This window comes from Meleagris gallopavo, chromosome 7 (assembly GCF_000146605.3).
Source record: "Meleagris gallopavo isolate NT-WF06-2002-E0010 breed Aviagen turkey brand Nicholas breeding stock chromosome 7, Turkey_5.1, whole genome shotgun sequence".
NCBI lineage: Eukaryota > Metazoa > Chordata > Aves > Galliformes > Phasianidae > Meleagris > Meleagris gallopavo.
Window position 1 is genome coordinate 20,117,500 of NC_015017.2, and position 13,993 is coordinate 20,131,492.

At 36.7% G+C, this 13,993-nt stretch overlaps 1 long non-coding RNA gene across 1 annotated transcript; it reads right to left on the reverse strand.

Moving 5' to 3' along the window:
• Positions 1–4,232: 4,232 nt before the first annotated feature.
• Positions 4,233–13,987, reverse strand: LOC109368556. The gene is made up of 3 exons (XR_002116702.2): positions 13,553–13,987; positions 9,832–9,978; positions 4,233–5,165 (listed from the first exon to the last, which is right to left on the reverse strand). It is a non-coding gene; the product is annotated as an uncharacterized LOC109368556 (long non-coding RNA).
• Positions 13,988–13,993: the final 6 nt, after the last annotated feature.

Sequence of the window (13,993 nt, forward strand, 5' to 3'; positions counted from 1 at the left end):
CTTAGGTGTAAATTTAAGCGTACTCTGATTTATGAATTAGTGTGCTGCTGACACTAATGGGAGTCAAAGCTCTAAGACTCGCATAAGAAGGTCAACGTTTCTAAAAAGAGAGAAAAAATAACCATTAAAGCAACTTCCCACAAAAAACTTTGAATTAGTCATTATATTGTATATGTGAAGATCACAAATCATAAGCTTGATGCAGAGATTACTGCATGAGGTTCTATTACTGCATAACGTTTGATGGTTTAAAATAATATCTTACTTTCATGTAGTATTTTGATATTTAAATTCTAACAGGTAAGAATGGAAAAAAGAATAGTGCATTTTTTTTACATCAATGTGCTCATTAGAGAATTTTGCTAATTGTGAAATAATCTCATACGGAGGTCCAAAGGAGAAATCATGGAACATAAGCTATGTGAGGGCTTTAAAGAAGCCTACTGGCTGATAGCCTTTACTTTCAGATAAGGATTCCACTGGTTTGAAACACTGAAACTGAAATGTGTTTGTAGATAAGTGTTTTGTACGTATCTCTCGGGTGTGGACTGTAGCACTAAAATGACATAGATGAATCTTTTGCAAATGTTTAAAGATATGGAAAATACAATTATTTAGAATACATTTTCTCTGGAGAACTGAGGCTTTCACCTCTGCAAAACTAAATTGTCACATCATGTGAACAGACCTCTTAGACCTCCTATTTTTGTCTTCAAAGCAATCTCTCTTGTATCACACAGAGGGTAAACATGCTTGCATGAAGCTTTTGGTCTGAGTACTAAGCTGGACTGACCTTGCTTAGCTTGTGATATTTAATATCATCATAGCCAGAGCAGTAAGAACACAGTAACACAGCAGATTGCATAGAACTTTCAAATGTGATAAAATACAAGAACAGGGATTTTAAATAATGGGCCTTCTTACGCAATACTGAACATTCACAGGGTAAAGAATTGATGCCTATCTCAGTGCAGGGGGAGATCTAAGACCACAGAAGCTGCAGTTGCAGAAATTGTTGAATAAATCTGGCCAACGGTGGCTATTTGCCAAGTACTAGTGTACTTAGTGTACTAGTGCTACTGCACATTAACCAATAGCAGACTTCCTAATGGTTGATATATTTCTACTGACAAAAACAATGAATAAGCTACTATTGGAGTCAACTTTGTTTCCCCCCAGCTATGATGTTTGTCTGCCTGTATGTTTCCTCTCTTCTATTTTAATGTATGCTCCTGAGCAAGAACTAAGACTCAATGGCTACCCTGAAAAGGTAAAGTAAGGACAAAAACATAAAGCCTTAAGCAACTGTGAAATAAATTTATCTCTGATTTAACAGAAAGTGAAAATTATCTTCTGTAATATCAATGGCAATTTTCTAAATGAAACGTTTGAACTAAACAAATATGGAAAGACATGCAGTTGGTCACTTTGGTTAAACATGGTTGATCTGGTCAGCAGAAACTATTCAATTTCTTCAAATACTGCAAGTCAGTTAAATGCTTTCTGGAATCTGAAACTTACTGAGGCACACAAATACAGATCACATCAGGGTACACTTGCATTTATAATGTTCACATACAAAGCAAGCCCCTACAGTGTGCTAAGCTGCTGCAGTTCTAAACTCCAATGCCTGTGTGATGCAAAGAGGGTGAAACAAAGGCTGAAGAAGTGGATCACAATTTACTTCCTTTTAAATTGTAGAGGACTGGGAGAAAAACGGACATCCAAGCGCTGACGTGGTCAGATGCCTCACTTCAAGGATGAGTGTACTGTTAATCCTTTTCAAAAGCTGCAGTACTGATAAGGTTAATTTTTCAACAGTAAATTTGGGCAGGAGGAGCTGTTGGTGGCTGCAGAGAGAAACTACTACATTCATCAATAACATAATTTGGTGAAGATGGGAAATGTTAGTTGCCTACTAATCAGTAGGCACTGCTAAATCGCACTACTAATCAGGAGGGAAAGTTATATAGCAGACCTCAAGCTTGAATCCAGCAGGAACAATTCTGTCTCAGAAAGGAAAAACAAACAAAACCAAACCCTGATAAAAAACAGATATTTCAGATTGATAACCTAAAAGTGTAAAGCAATTTGGGTAAGCAGGAGAATAAAACAAGAACTTTACGTTACATTATCTTTAGATAATGTAACCAATCAAGATTAAAACAATAGTTTTGGTTTAATGTTGTTTTTTGTTTTTTTTAATTATTATTTAAAGAAAGAAGTATGGTTAGAATGACAAAACCATGTTTCACATACAAAAGTTGCTCCACCAGGGCAGATGGTAATAGTGCTATCTTCAAGCAATAAACTGTTTCAACTTTAAAGAATAACAGCTGTAGGGGTCAAACTGAATGTTTGTAAAGCCTATTTCTTGGCTTTTCACAATGATCAAAACTGATACTTAGGGAAAAGCGTAAGATTATAGCACACGCATAAAATAATTACTCTAGCTATGATCTCAACAGTTCTTAGCTCAGATAATTCCACAGTGAAAATGATTTCTATTTACTTCATAGGCCTAAATAAGCTTTCTTGATCAAGAATTGGTTACTCATTATTTCAACTCTTGTAAACTTTGAGCAGTGACTTACCTTAATCACATGTTAACTGAGAATTGTCTCGTTTGTTCGTTGTAAACTTCCAGTTTCTATCTTTTATCCTTTCTAATTCTATTACTGAAAGAGGCATTAATCACCAATCCCAATTCAGTCTGTTTGTGCCATACATGTCTTTACGTACAATAAGTGGTTTTACACAAGGGTGGTTTCTCATATCACAGTTTCTGTTGTGGTGTAGATGTGCAGCACAGCTTTTAGGTGAGGCTTTTCCTTGTTTGAGGGGAGCTAATAATTGCAGGTTTCTAAGGCAAATAATGAAAGTAGGCTATTTTCTATAATGAGTTACTTGTAGGGTACATCTGTCTCTTTCCAAGATCAACAGTTTATGAGAAATGGTTCCATGTAATGGTTCTAAATTGCTATGTATCCAGCTGAACTGGAACTTGCTAAGTTATATTTAGTCACAGATGTGATCATCTGATTCAAAGATGGTCTTTTCAACTAGCGAGTGAACAAAACATTTAAAAACTTAAGGTTATGGTTTGTACATTGCTTGGTTTACTGTGATAGTTGTTCATTAGCTCCAACTTACAATAAAGATATCTCTTTGGCTAATACGTACCACCTTTACATAAGAATTTTCAATCAATTTTTCTGATGGAAATTTCTGTTCTGAAGGTGATTATTCACCTTCAGAAATCCTTTAAAGACAAGGATGGGACAGTGTCAAATGTTTTGCACAAGTCTAGGTAGATGGCATCAGTTGATCTTCTCTTATCCAATGCTGTAATGCCATTACATAAGGTCACTACATATGTCAGGCATGATTTGCTCTTAGTGAAGCCATGTCGGCTGTCACCAATCACCTCTTTGTTTTTCATGTGCCTTAATATAGTTTTCAGGAGGGTCTACTCTATGAATTTGCCAAGCACTGAGGTGAGACTGACTGACCTGTATTATATGTTAGAGCTCACTTGTGGAAAAACATTTTGCTAGCAGAAGCACATTGTGAGGCCTATCAGGCAAAAAATGGGAAAAAGAGGGTGCTTTGCACAAGCTACTAACATTGCTCTGGTTTTCTCATCTCTTTTCACTCTCCATCCAACAAACTGAATATGATAGGTATTCTGGCCATAATTTGTACTCTTTTTAAAAATAGTATTTCCACAGTCGTGATTGACTATACTTAAGGCTAGTGTACAGCATCAGTCGAATGAAGGCCATGTACTTACCTGCATGATCACTTTTGCATAGAAATGCTGCTAGCTGTCCAGAAATCTGGAACATGGAAAATGCTTTTACTTCAAATATTTTTTTTTGGTCTTATTTGCAATTAAACACAGTTTTTCCTAATTTTTTTCTGCTGATTCATTATCGACTTAATTTGTATTTCAATGTTAAAGTGAATTATGCTTTTTTAACTGTCTTTAAATGAACTACCTTCATGGTGGTATTTTTAGATGAGTCTTTTGATACCTTCTTAATGGTACATTAAAACTTAATGAATGTTGAATAACAGTGGAATCACTATGGAAGCACATGTGGTATCTGTATTAATACTGAATGAATGCATAATGATCAGTAAAATTTGCGTGATTTCCACATGAATCAACAGTGATGAGCCACTTAGCGGCTCACTCAATTACATCATGTTTAATTTATGTAGCATTATTTGGACATTATGCTTAAAATGTCTTTAGTAAATCATTGAGACTCTAATTGAGTCTCCGTTCCAGTGAGAAATTACAGTGTAAATATTAAATTCAGTTTTTTACTCAACAATTAATTTGTTGAAGCCTGTTTGCAAATGGTCAAAATTTGATACGTTCTATTATTCTCTAAAAAATGGAATCCCAGTATGAAAACAAATTACAGTACCTGTTAGATTACTTCTTTTTCCTTAGTTATGCAGCAACCAAACACTGGAAAAGTATTAACTCTCTGAACTCTGGAAATAATGGCAATACCTCAGTTGTTCTGTACGACTACTGCCACTACTGTGGCAATTCACCTTCATTCAGCAGATTCAGAATTCACTCCTCTTGGGAGGCCCTTCTAGTACATCCCTTACTCAGTCTGCATATAGAGTACAGCAAGGTGGACCAAGAGCTTTGAGAGTGTGATCATGCCAGCAGCAGCCAAAGAGGGAGGGAACGTACAGAAAATGTAGATGCCATCTTTCAACTTTTCTCTCAATATCTGTCTGAGCTTATATATGGTGTCCTGTGCAGGGCAAGGAAAAAAAACAAGTATTCCCACTGTTTTGATTACCTGACAGCATTTGCAGAGAAAGTTAATCTTGTCTCATTTCCAAAGCATTACAGAAGTGTGAGGACCCAAAACCTCACTTCATTTCTCGTGGTTTACGTTGCAATGGACTGAACATGGGCAGTTACTAACCAGGCTCTGCAGTGAAGGTTCTGTAAAAAGCTGCCAGTGGCAAAAAGACAGTCAGCAGTCTGTAGTCCTTCACTGCAGTCTTCCACAGTACAGCTGAAGCAACAGATTTTGCAGCTACACAGGACTGAGACTTACCAGAGGATGCCATGCAAGGCTCTATCTTTACAGACTGTCTCCACACCAAGATGAGGGATGTACAGACATCTAATCCTCAAGAGAAAAACAAAGAAACAAACAAAAAGACAACCAAGTAAATAATCTTTGTAAGGGAAAAGTGTAAGTAAAATAATCACCTAATCATGCTTCAAACTTCACTAGAAACAGTAAACCCCTGTTTGGCTTTCATCTTTTCCTGTCAGGTACTTATATAGAAGACAAGCTTCTGAGACACCATTTCAGTGGATCTATGCTTGAGCTGGCTTTGCAGATGATCCAAGGCAGGTCTATAGATATTCATTTACAGAGAAAGGCTGGGGTTGCCTATTTTACTCAGCTCAGTTAAACTATGATCTGAATGTGTCTGATTTTTGGCAAAGATAGCCTGGGCCTCCCACTACTCCAGAAGGAATCTTGCACTCTATTCTCTGAGGTTACTCCTCGCAAGTATTTCAGGCCAATAAGTTTTTATTAAGAGCCATTGTGTCTTTAACGTTCTCCCTCAAACAGCTCTTCAATACATAGTAAGCCTGAGAGATCAGTTTTCAGTTCTAAGAGGCTGTCTTGTCTAGCTGCCTCAACAAGGAGGACTGGTGGAAAGACAACAGGGTTTGGAGACAAAGTCCTATCAGCTATTTACAAATAAGTCCATCACTATTTTTAGGTTCTGCAAATTTCCTATGCTAGCTGCTAGCATAAGGCACTGCATCCAGTTGATTCAGTTATAGAAAATTTATCATCTGTGAATACATGAAGCTATCATTTTAATCTGGTGTTCTTTTTGATTTACTGTGATATAATCTGGTTACTGGCAAGGCTTCCAACAAACAGCTGACCAACAACTTTGTTAGAAGAAGTGTGGACAAAGAGCTTCGTAATGATAACGATCGTAACAATAGCTGTTCTCATTTCTCTGGATTGCTGAAAAATGCAAATTCAGATCTTTAATAATTGCAGCCCAGGCTTTCATTTCTGACAGCAAAATGAAAGAGAAAAAAAAATCTTTCCATCCTGGGAAGATGTAAAAGAGGCTATCAGCTCCTTTAAAAAAAATCACTTTATTTTGTTAGAAGAATTTAATAAATTAAGAGAGAAAAAATACTTACGAAGAACCTTTTCATTTTGCTTTAAAATGTCTTTTTTTTTCATTTATGTTGATCACTTCAATGACTCTGTTCTCATGATTTGGGAATTCTATGCTGTGCTAATTTAATTCAGCTTTAATTTGAATTGAATAAAATATTGGCTAGTCAGCTAACTATGATGAAAAAATACACATACAGCTTAAATAGAAAGGGTTTGAAATATACAAAAAATCTGTAATACACTTCAATATACACCTAATAGATTTTAATTATATAATTATTTCTGATTTGTTATGTAGCTATATATTTTAGAGACTGTTGTGTAAGAATGTATTTTAAAACATAATGAGGGTATAATATTATATTCGTTGGAATAACATTAATATAAAAAATGTTACAAGAAAATGATGGAATGTATGCCTTTGACTACATGGTGACTTCACAAACATACTTCACAGCAAATTAGATTTCCTTGACTGGTATTGTGGTTACAATGATATAATTCATGTTTCATAACTCTGAAGAAATAATGAAGACATTGTAACCAGAAATGTGTCAATTTGAATAAATTTATTATGAATTGCTTTGGTTTTAAAAGCTCCCAATATGTTATAATAGAAGCCTACGTCCTTGCTTGAGAGGCAGCCAAACTATTTGTAGAAAATGGATTTTTAATGTCTTAACAAATTACTTAGTGGTAAATTTTCCTTTCAAATAAGCAAAAGGAGAAATGTTCTGTAAATGCTATCCTAATAAAAGAGATTGAAATATACGTTTATTTTAAAGCCACTTTGAAAGAAGACTGATGTCATATTTAGATGGTAAATTCTTATTGCTCATGGAAACTCAAAACACTGTGGAAACTGTACACCCATTTTTGCCTGAATCTAAGTTGCAATAAAGCAAAACAGCCCGTGCAAAAATTAACCCTATTCACTGATTGGTGAACTGCATTACATTTGTGCTGAATACACAATGGGCTACTTCCAGCTATACTGAAAAATAGCTTCTCCCACTAAAATCACACAGGCTCACAGAATGTAAATAAGAATTTAGGCAAGGCACCTAACATGCACCATGTTTGAGGGCTGTTCTGAAAATAATGCCTCCTGTTTTACTATGTTGGCTCAAAACATAGTATCTCCTGTTTTATTCTGTTGGCAGATGTTGATGGTGGTATGGCAATAGAGGTTGAACCTTCCCACCAATACTCTATTACATTTTATGTGACACATGTAACAGAGGGGCAGTCTGACAAAATGGCATCTGACATGGAAGTGTGTATGAAGCAAAGGTTGTCAATGAATTCTTCCATGCAGAAAAAATGGCACCTACTGACACTCACTGACGCTGAACATTTCTGGAGACAGTAGATGTGAGTACAGTGAGGTAGTGGGTGGTGTGTTTTAACAGCAGTGTCAGTGACATGAAAGACAAACCACGTTCCAGATGGGCAAGCAGATTTTTATGAGTGCAGAACGCAGGCTCTTGTTCATCACTGCTGAAAATGCACAGATAATAGGGGAGACTATCTTGGAAAATAGTGTTTTGTAGCTGAAAATTTGCTCTATCAAATAGTGTTATTGTGCTCTTTGTAACTGTTTTAGTTTCCATGGAAATAAGTAGGAGGCATTACTTTCAGAGTAATGTATGTATGTTTGAATGATTAGGACTTTTCAATGGCACAATCTGGCTTTTCTGATTTCTTGGCCAGAAGCCTATGAAATTTTTCTATTTGCAACGTTAACATCAGTGCTAATTAAAAAAAAAAAAAGCTTTTAAAATAGAGTGGCTACTGAACAACTCCAGAGCACTGCTTCAATAAAAAACAAAGCAAAGGACAATATACTTTATATTTGCAGCTCAGTGCAGAATCACTTTTTAGACCAGCCTTAGAGATTGCTATCAGGAGTACTGAAGTATTAATATATTTTGCCTTCTTTATTTTTAGAAAGAAGAAACCTTTATAGTTATAAGGGAGGATGGCCTGATTGCTAGAGTACTAATTTTGGACTTGCAGTTTGCATTCCTTGCTCAGCCACAAACTCCACTAGATCTTTTGAAAGTCACTTAGCAAATTAATTGGTAACTCAAATTTGAGTTACCTAAATCAGGAGAGAGTTCTCCCTAGTTTTCCAGTGTAGTCACAGGACACAAAAAGTTCTTCTGGAATGGCTGTCAACACTAAGAGCCATAGTTGCTTTTAGTTGAACTCTGGAGTTCTGTCTCTCTCCCTGTGTTAAATCACCTCACTGCTCTGGTATCATGTGTAAAGTCAGATACTCTAAATACCTACTTACTGCTAGTTTTTAAAGACATTTGGGCACATAAAGGTGCAAATGGTTACTCATCTGCATGAAGGGAACAAATGTACTAAAATGTTAGGTGTACTGATTTTGTGATAATTATGTTCGTAATAAGTGCTGAGATTGTTGTTGTTACACAGTGTTCCTAAATTTTGCATGAATAACTTTTTAATGTAAAAACTTCCAACTACTCAGCACAATGCTTTTAAAACATGAACAGAGGGTTTCTTTTTAAAGGTTTATTCCATACTACATTCCCTGAATATAGATTTCTTGGAAAAACTTTTGAGACAGAGGAAATACCGTTTCTTTGTGTTAACTCTGGGGGATTTATTCATCACAGAGTCCTAAATGCCCTATCAAGTGATGTATTAAGATAGTGGCAGATACTATCCAATATTTGCAGTACCTTAGGAATTCAGGTGGTCAGATAAATGTTTGTTTTACTTTCTGTTATTTGGGAGTGGTGTAATTTCTGCATAGTTAAAGTCCAGCAAAGCTTTCCATTCCAGAGCCCATTTTCAATTTCAATTTTAAATTGCACAAGCACAGGTATGTTGATTTAAAATTGCTTTGCTGTGTTAGGGCTGGTGCAAGTTTGTGGGTGCAAATGTCAGCTATGTTATTCTAATGAATTGAAAAAAAATTTGAAGAAAAAAATTGTAGAATTTAATTTAGTTTCATAAGTTCATAGACAATCTATAATGTGAGCTACATGTTGGAGAAGCACAGAAGAAACAATGTAAGTAAAATTTAGGCACCTAAACACAAGCCTCTGCTGCCATATTTAGCGTCCAAGAATAGCTAAAACACACACTGGGCTGTCACATATGGCAGCGGATGAACACGAAACCCATCTCTCCCTAGGACAAGGTAGAATAGGTATCTAAATCAGTAGTGGAAGCCTGCATTTAGGTAGATGAGTCACTGTACATCATTTTTTTCCAAAATACATAATTCATTTTGTCTATAAATTTCTTGTACCAAACTTGTACTTTGATAGCAGAATTTAAATACTAACCTATGTGATTCTGACCATATATTATTTTGCCCCAAATAGCTCCACATCTCCTTTCACCCTCATGTGTATCAGAAGGTAAGCTTTTGTACTATTGCTTCAGAGTCCTTGGCAGCAGCTTACAAATGGCTGGGATTTAGGAGTGGTGTGGTTGTATGTAAAAAGGTCTCCTTTTAGCACTACATTCCTTGGTGGTTTGCTTTGGTTTTGTTTGTTTTACCTAATGCTTGTATTTTTGTTTCACCATCTACAAAATGACTACTGTTAAAGGATCTTTAATCTGATCTCCCAACAAGTCACCTTACCTGAATTTCTGTGCTCCGGTTTAACACAAATGGTCTCAAATAGTGTAATAACATACACCTTCCTTCCACAGTAAATATGTTTGCGTACAATATTCTGAAGATACATATGGCCAGAAATTGCGTTCTCTCTTTGTATAAGGTAGAGTTCTAGAAAAGAGGATACAGAAAGTATCAGTAATATTCTACTGTTGTGAAATACTACTTTTAAAATTTAACTACATATTTTCTCAGCTATGTGATATTTAAAGTAGTTCACTGTTCACAATATTCATTCCAGAGGCACTAAGAAAACATTACAGATATATACAAGGGATTAATAGGAACAGAGAAATGTATTCAAATAAAACTGTTTCTTCCACTGCAATACTGTAACTATAAGCATTTGGCAGTGCCATTAGTTCCCTGACACTTGACAATTCTCTTCCACAAAGAACCGTGGCAGTATATTATGCAGTTCATCCATTCATAACTACCCAAAAGATTACATGTAGCCTACTGGATTTAAACCCGTTAGATGAAGGCTTAGTCAACGTAATCCATCCACATGTAACGTTCACCTGGATCTTTCATGGTTCTATTTAGAATGGAACTTTGTGCCCTAAAGCTTTTCAAGGTTGGCCAGTGCAAATCACATCAGCTAGCGTACAGTCTGTTATAGATGCTGCTGAGTTATTGTTTTCATACAACTTTAGACTGAGGGAGCAGAAGCAGGTATGTCATTTTGTCTGACCTGCATCTGACAGCCCTTGCATAACACCCAGTCATCCCTACACCAAACCTCACTTTTTGCCTTTAGCTACAAAGACCTATTTCTAAAATCATTAGCTCTCATTCTGTTTTGACTGATCATCCTCAAAACCCTGCAATGAATTTAATTCTGTTCTTGTGTTGCAGTTCAAGGGGATGTTCCAGCAGGGAGATGTTCTGGTGTGAGGACAAAGCTGTCACAGGAAATCACAGAACTTGCTATCGAAAAAGCAAACACTTTTGTCAAAGTTAGACGTAAAATCCACCCCTAAACTCAAGTTTCTTATAAAAGTACAGTTAAGTATTCATACTTTTCAGTGGGGAAAAATCCCAAACCCAAACTAAGTAACAAAACACAGCACAAATCTGCTTCTTGATAATAAGTGTAGAAGGAGAACATTAAGTCAGGGGAAGCATTACTGTGCTGTGGTTTGTGCAAGCATTCATAGAGGAGGGAGGTTTCAGATTAGTTTGAAGAGCAGCTTCTGGAAACTACTGGGCTCGGCATTACTGATTTAATCCCTTGGAACCTTTTCCTTATCTGCAATAAGGAAATATACACATTTTAACAGTAATTCTAAACCTAACATTCAATGTCAGCTATAACAACAGGCAAAACAAAACTCCTACAAAACATTCAACCACAGATAAACTTTCAAAGAGTTATGCATGACTGGCAAAAAGTTAACTACTGATATCTCCAAGTGTTCATGGGATAAATTTGGCTCTCTTGAAGTACTGCCCAAACAGATGGGCCAGTTGTCAAAGCTAAACATGAGCTTCCAAAGTGCTCAAGAAGGCGCAATGACACCACCACAGTTCCTGATGTCAGGACCACAAGAAAGAAAACTTAATGCATACTCAGCATATTCTGAGTGCATTGATACAACGAAGTCACAAAAATTACAGATGGAGCTTGTAGAGGAAACACTACACTGGGAGATAAGACTTGAGCATGGTTATAGCCTTGCATTGGGAAAATAAAACTACTTACGTTGGTTCAACCTAGTAGGTTCTGTAGAAAAAATTCTTTGCTATTGCTACTGTGACAGAAGATGGTGTAAAGGTGTGGTACTGTTTTTCTATGCAGAACCACCTTTAAGAAATTATAGTCACATTTTTTAGACAAGTTTAAAAAAAAAGCAGACAAAATACTTTGATTAAAACAAGGGGTAATATGTGGAAGGGGGAAATAAAACAATCCAATGAAAATCCTTCACAACTTTTAGAGATAATCACAGATAGTTTGGATTTTTTAAACTTTGTTAGTAATAACTGAAAGTTTACTCTAATTAAAGGCGTAATTTTATCACATTAATCAAGTGCTGTGGTTCTAAATAGCATATGGGCTTTTGAGAACTGAAGAGCTTGATTTTCTGAAAGTGGGGTGCATACTGAATAGCTTGAACCTGTTTTTCAGGATGTATTTTTAATTTTACTTGAGAAACACCTGGATCTCACTAGGATAATAAAATACAGTTTTTAGAGAGAAAACAAACCTACTGAGTTGAAGATTGAAGAATGCCCAGAAATTAGGCTTTGAGGAAATGTAAGTCTTAGCTTCTGCAGTAGAATAGCCCTCATTCTAAGTATCAAAAAATAGATTAGGCAGCTTAGGTATGTTCATGACAAAAATGAAGCCAATTCACACAGTTCAAGAAGTATTCTGGTGCTAGGACTTAGCAGAAATCTGCTAGCCTTTTATTACCAGCATTATTAATTGTTTGTCAATTATTGGGTTTGTACTTGTTCAAAGAGAGAATTAAAACGTGACTCTCGAAGAGAGTCCAGGTCAAATGCTCTCAGATTTCTTCAGTCAAACTCTGGCAATATCTCTTATTCTTACAGCTGTTCAAAAGGAGAAAGTAAGTCAGAAGAAACTAATTCCACATTCTCATCTACACAATGCTTCCTATGCTATGCTGAAGCAATCCCTTAGGTCTTCCTGTGCCTCAGCTTTGTGATGACTGCATTTTCTTGTTTGTGCACAGAAAGCAGAGGGCACAAGAAGAATTTCTTAAATTACTACATTCAAGTGAAATTGTAACAATGTTTCATTTTTTAAAATCTTTTTATACAAGGGGCTCTTTTGCTGCCCTGACTCATTAGAAACCTAGCAAAGTTTTTTTGAAGCAAGTAAATATTTATGTGATAATAATTCTAATTGTGTTGTTCTATTTGTTTTCCATTTAAAAACAGTTACGTGATGAAGCCTAAAGCACAAAAGTCTATAATGTACATCAATTTGTAGCTACAAAATAAGTTGTCCAAATAGGCTGAAAAGCTCAAAACGTACTTTCCTTTCCTGATTGAACTTTTTAAAACCTGATAGCTGCTTGAAGGGCTCTTATCTCTTCCTGAGCCCAGTTTTCCACCCAGAACACACACACAGTTGTCCTTCCTCCTAATCTTCTGAAGAAAGTGAAGCTTTGTATGCCACATACATATTTACAAGTGAATCAGTTAGACAGAATTAGTCTGGCCTGTGCAAATGTATAAAAAGATAGCTCTTTGCAAGCAACAAACAAATCAAATCAATCATCTGACAGTGTAAAATTCCGGATCTGTTTGCCAGTCTCTGTATATAAGAATTCTCAATCAACTCACACTTGCACTTCTGCTGTCTGCAGAACACAGAATGAACTGTTCTGAAGACAAGGGATCCTTAGTTTCATTGAAAAAAAAAAAAAAATCCTGCAAAATCATCTGCAACTCAGCTAAAATGAAAACTGTGATTATTGCTTCTATTTCAGGAAAAAAAACATATCATCTTTCTCCAATTCAAAATTTTGGCTTATGTGTGAGGATTTCTCCAGTGGGCTCAGGAAAACAGAAAAACATGTTTATCCCAAAGCACTCTCTATTCTCACCAGTTTGAGATGTCAGCACTGCTTCTGAGCAACCTAAGGAAAATCAGGTTTCTACATACAGCTGTTTCTGCCAGGGCTTGAGCCCAACCTCTGAATTATTTTACCTTTCTATCCTATTCAATGGCTTATGTGATTTCACGCATTCCACTTCATGCTGTAAAACTGTTCTTCACGCAGCGAGGGGGTATTTTTATTGAGTAATAGGATGAACGCTGATAAGAACAGCCGTGGAGCTGCCACAGGGATGGCATCGCGTGTAGCTGAAGCAGAGCCGGAGCTTCCCCACGAGGAGCAAACCTTCTCGCAGCCTTCCCGCTCTGCTCCGGGGGAGCTGAGGCCGAACGCGCGCTCTCGGCCCAGCTGGGAACGCAGCTCTTCCCCAGGCTGCCTGCTCGGCTTTAAGGTAACGGCTTTATTTCCCAGCTTTGCTCGGTCCGCATTTCTGCGAGGCGTAATCGTGAATTCCCAACCTCACAGAGGGATCGGGCAGCTCAGTTAATGACCTGCAAGGCGCTGAGAACGCTGCCGGAGCAGGCTGGCCGCAG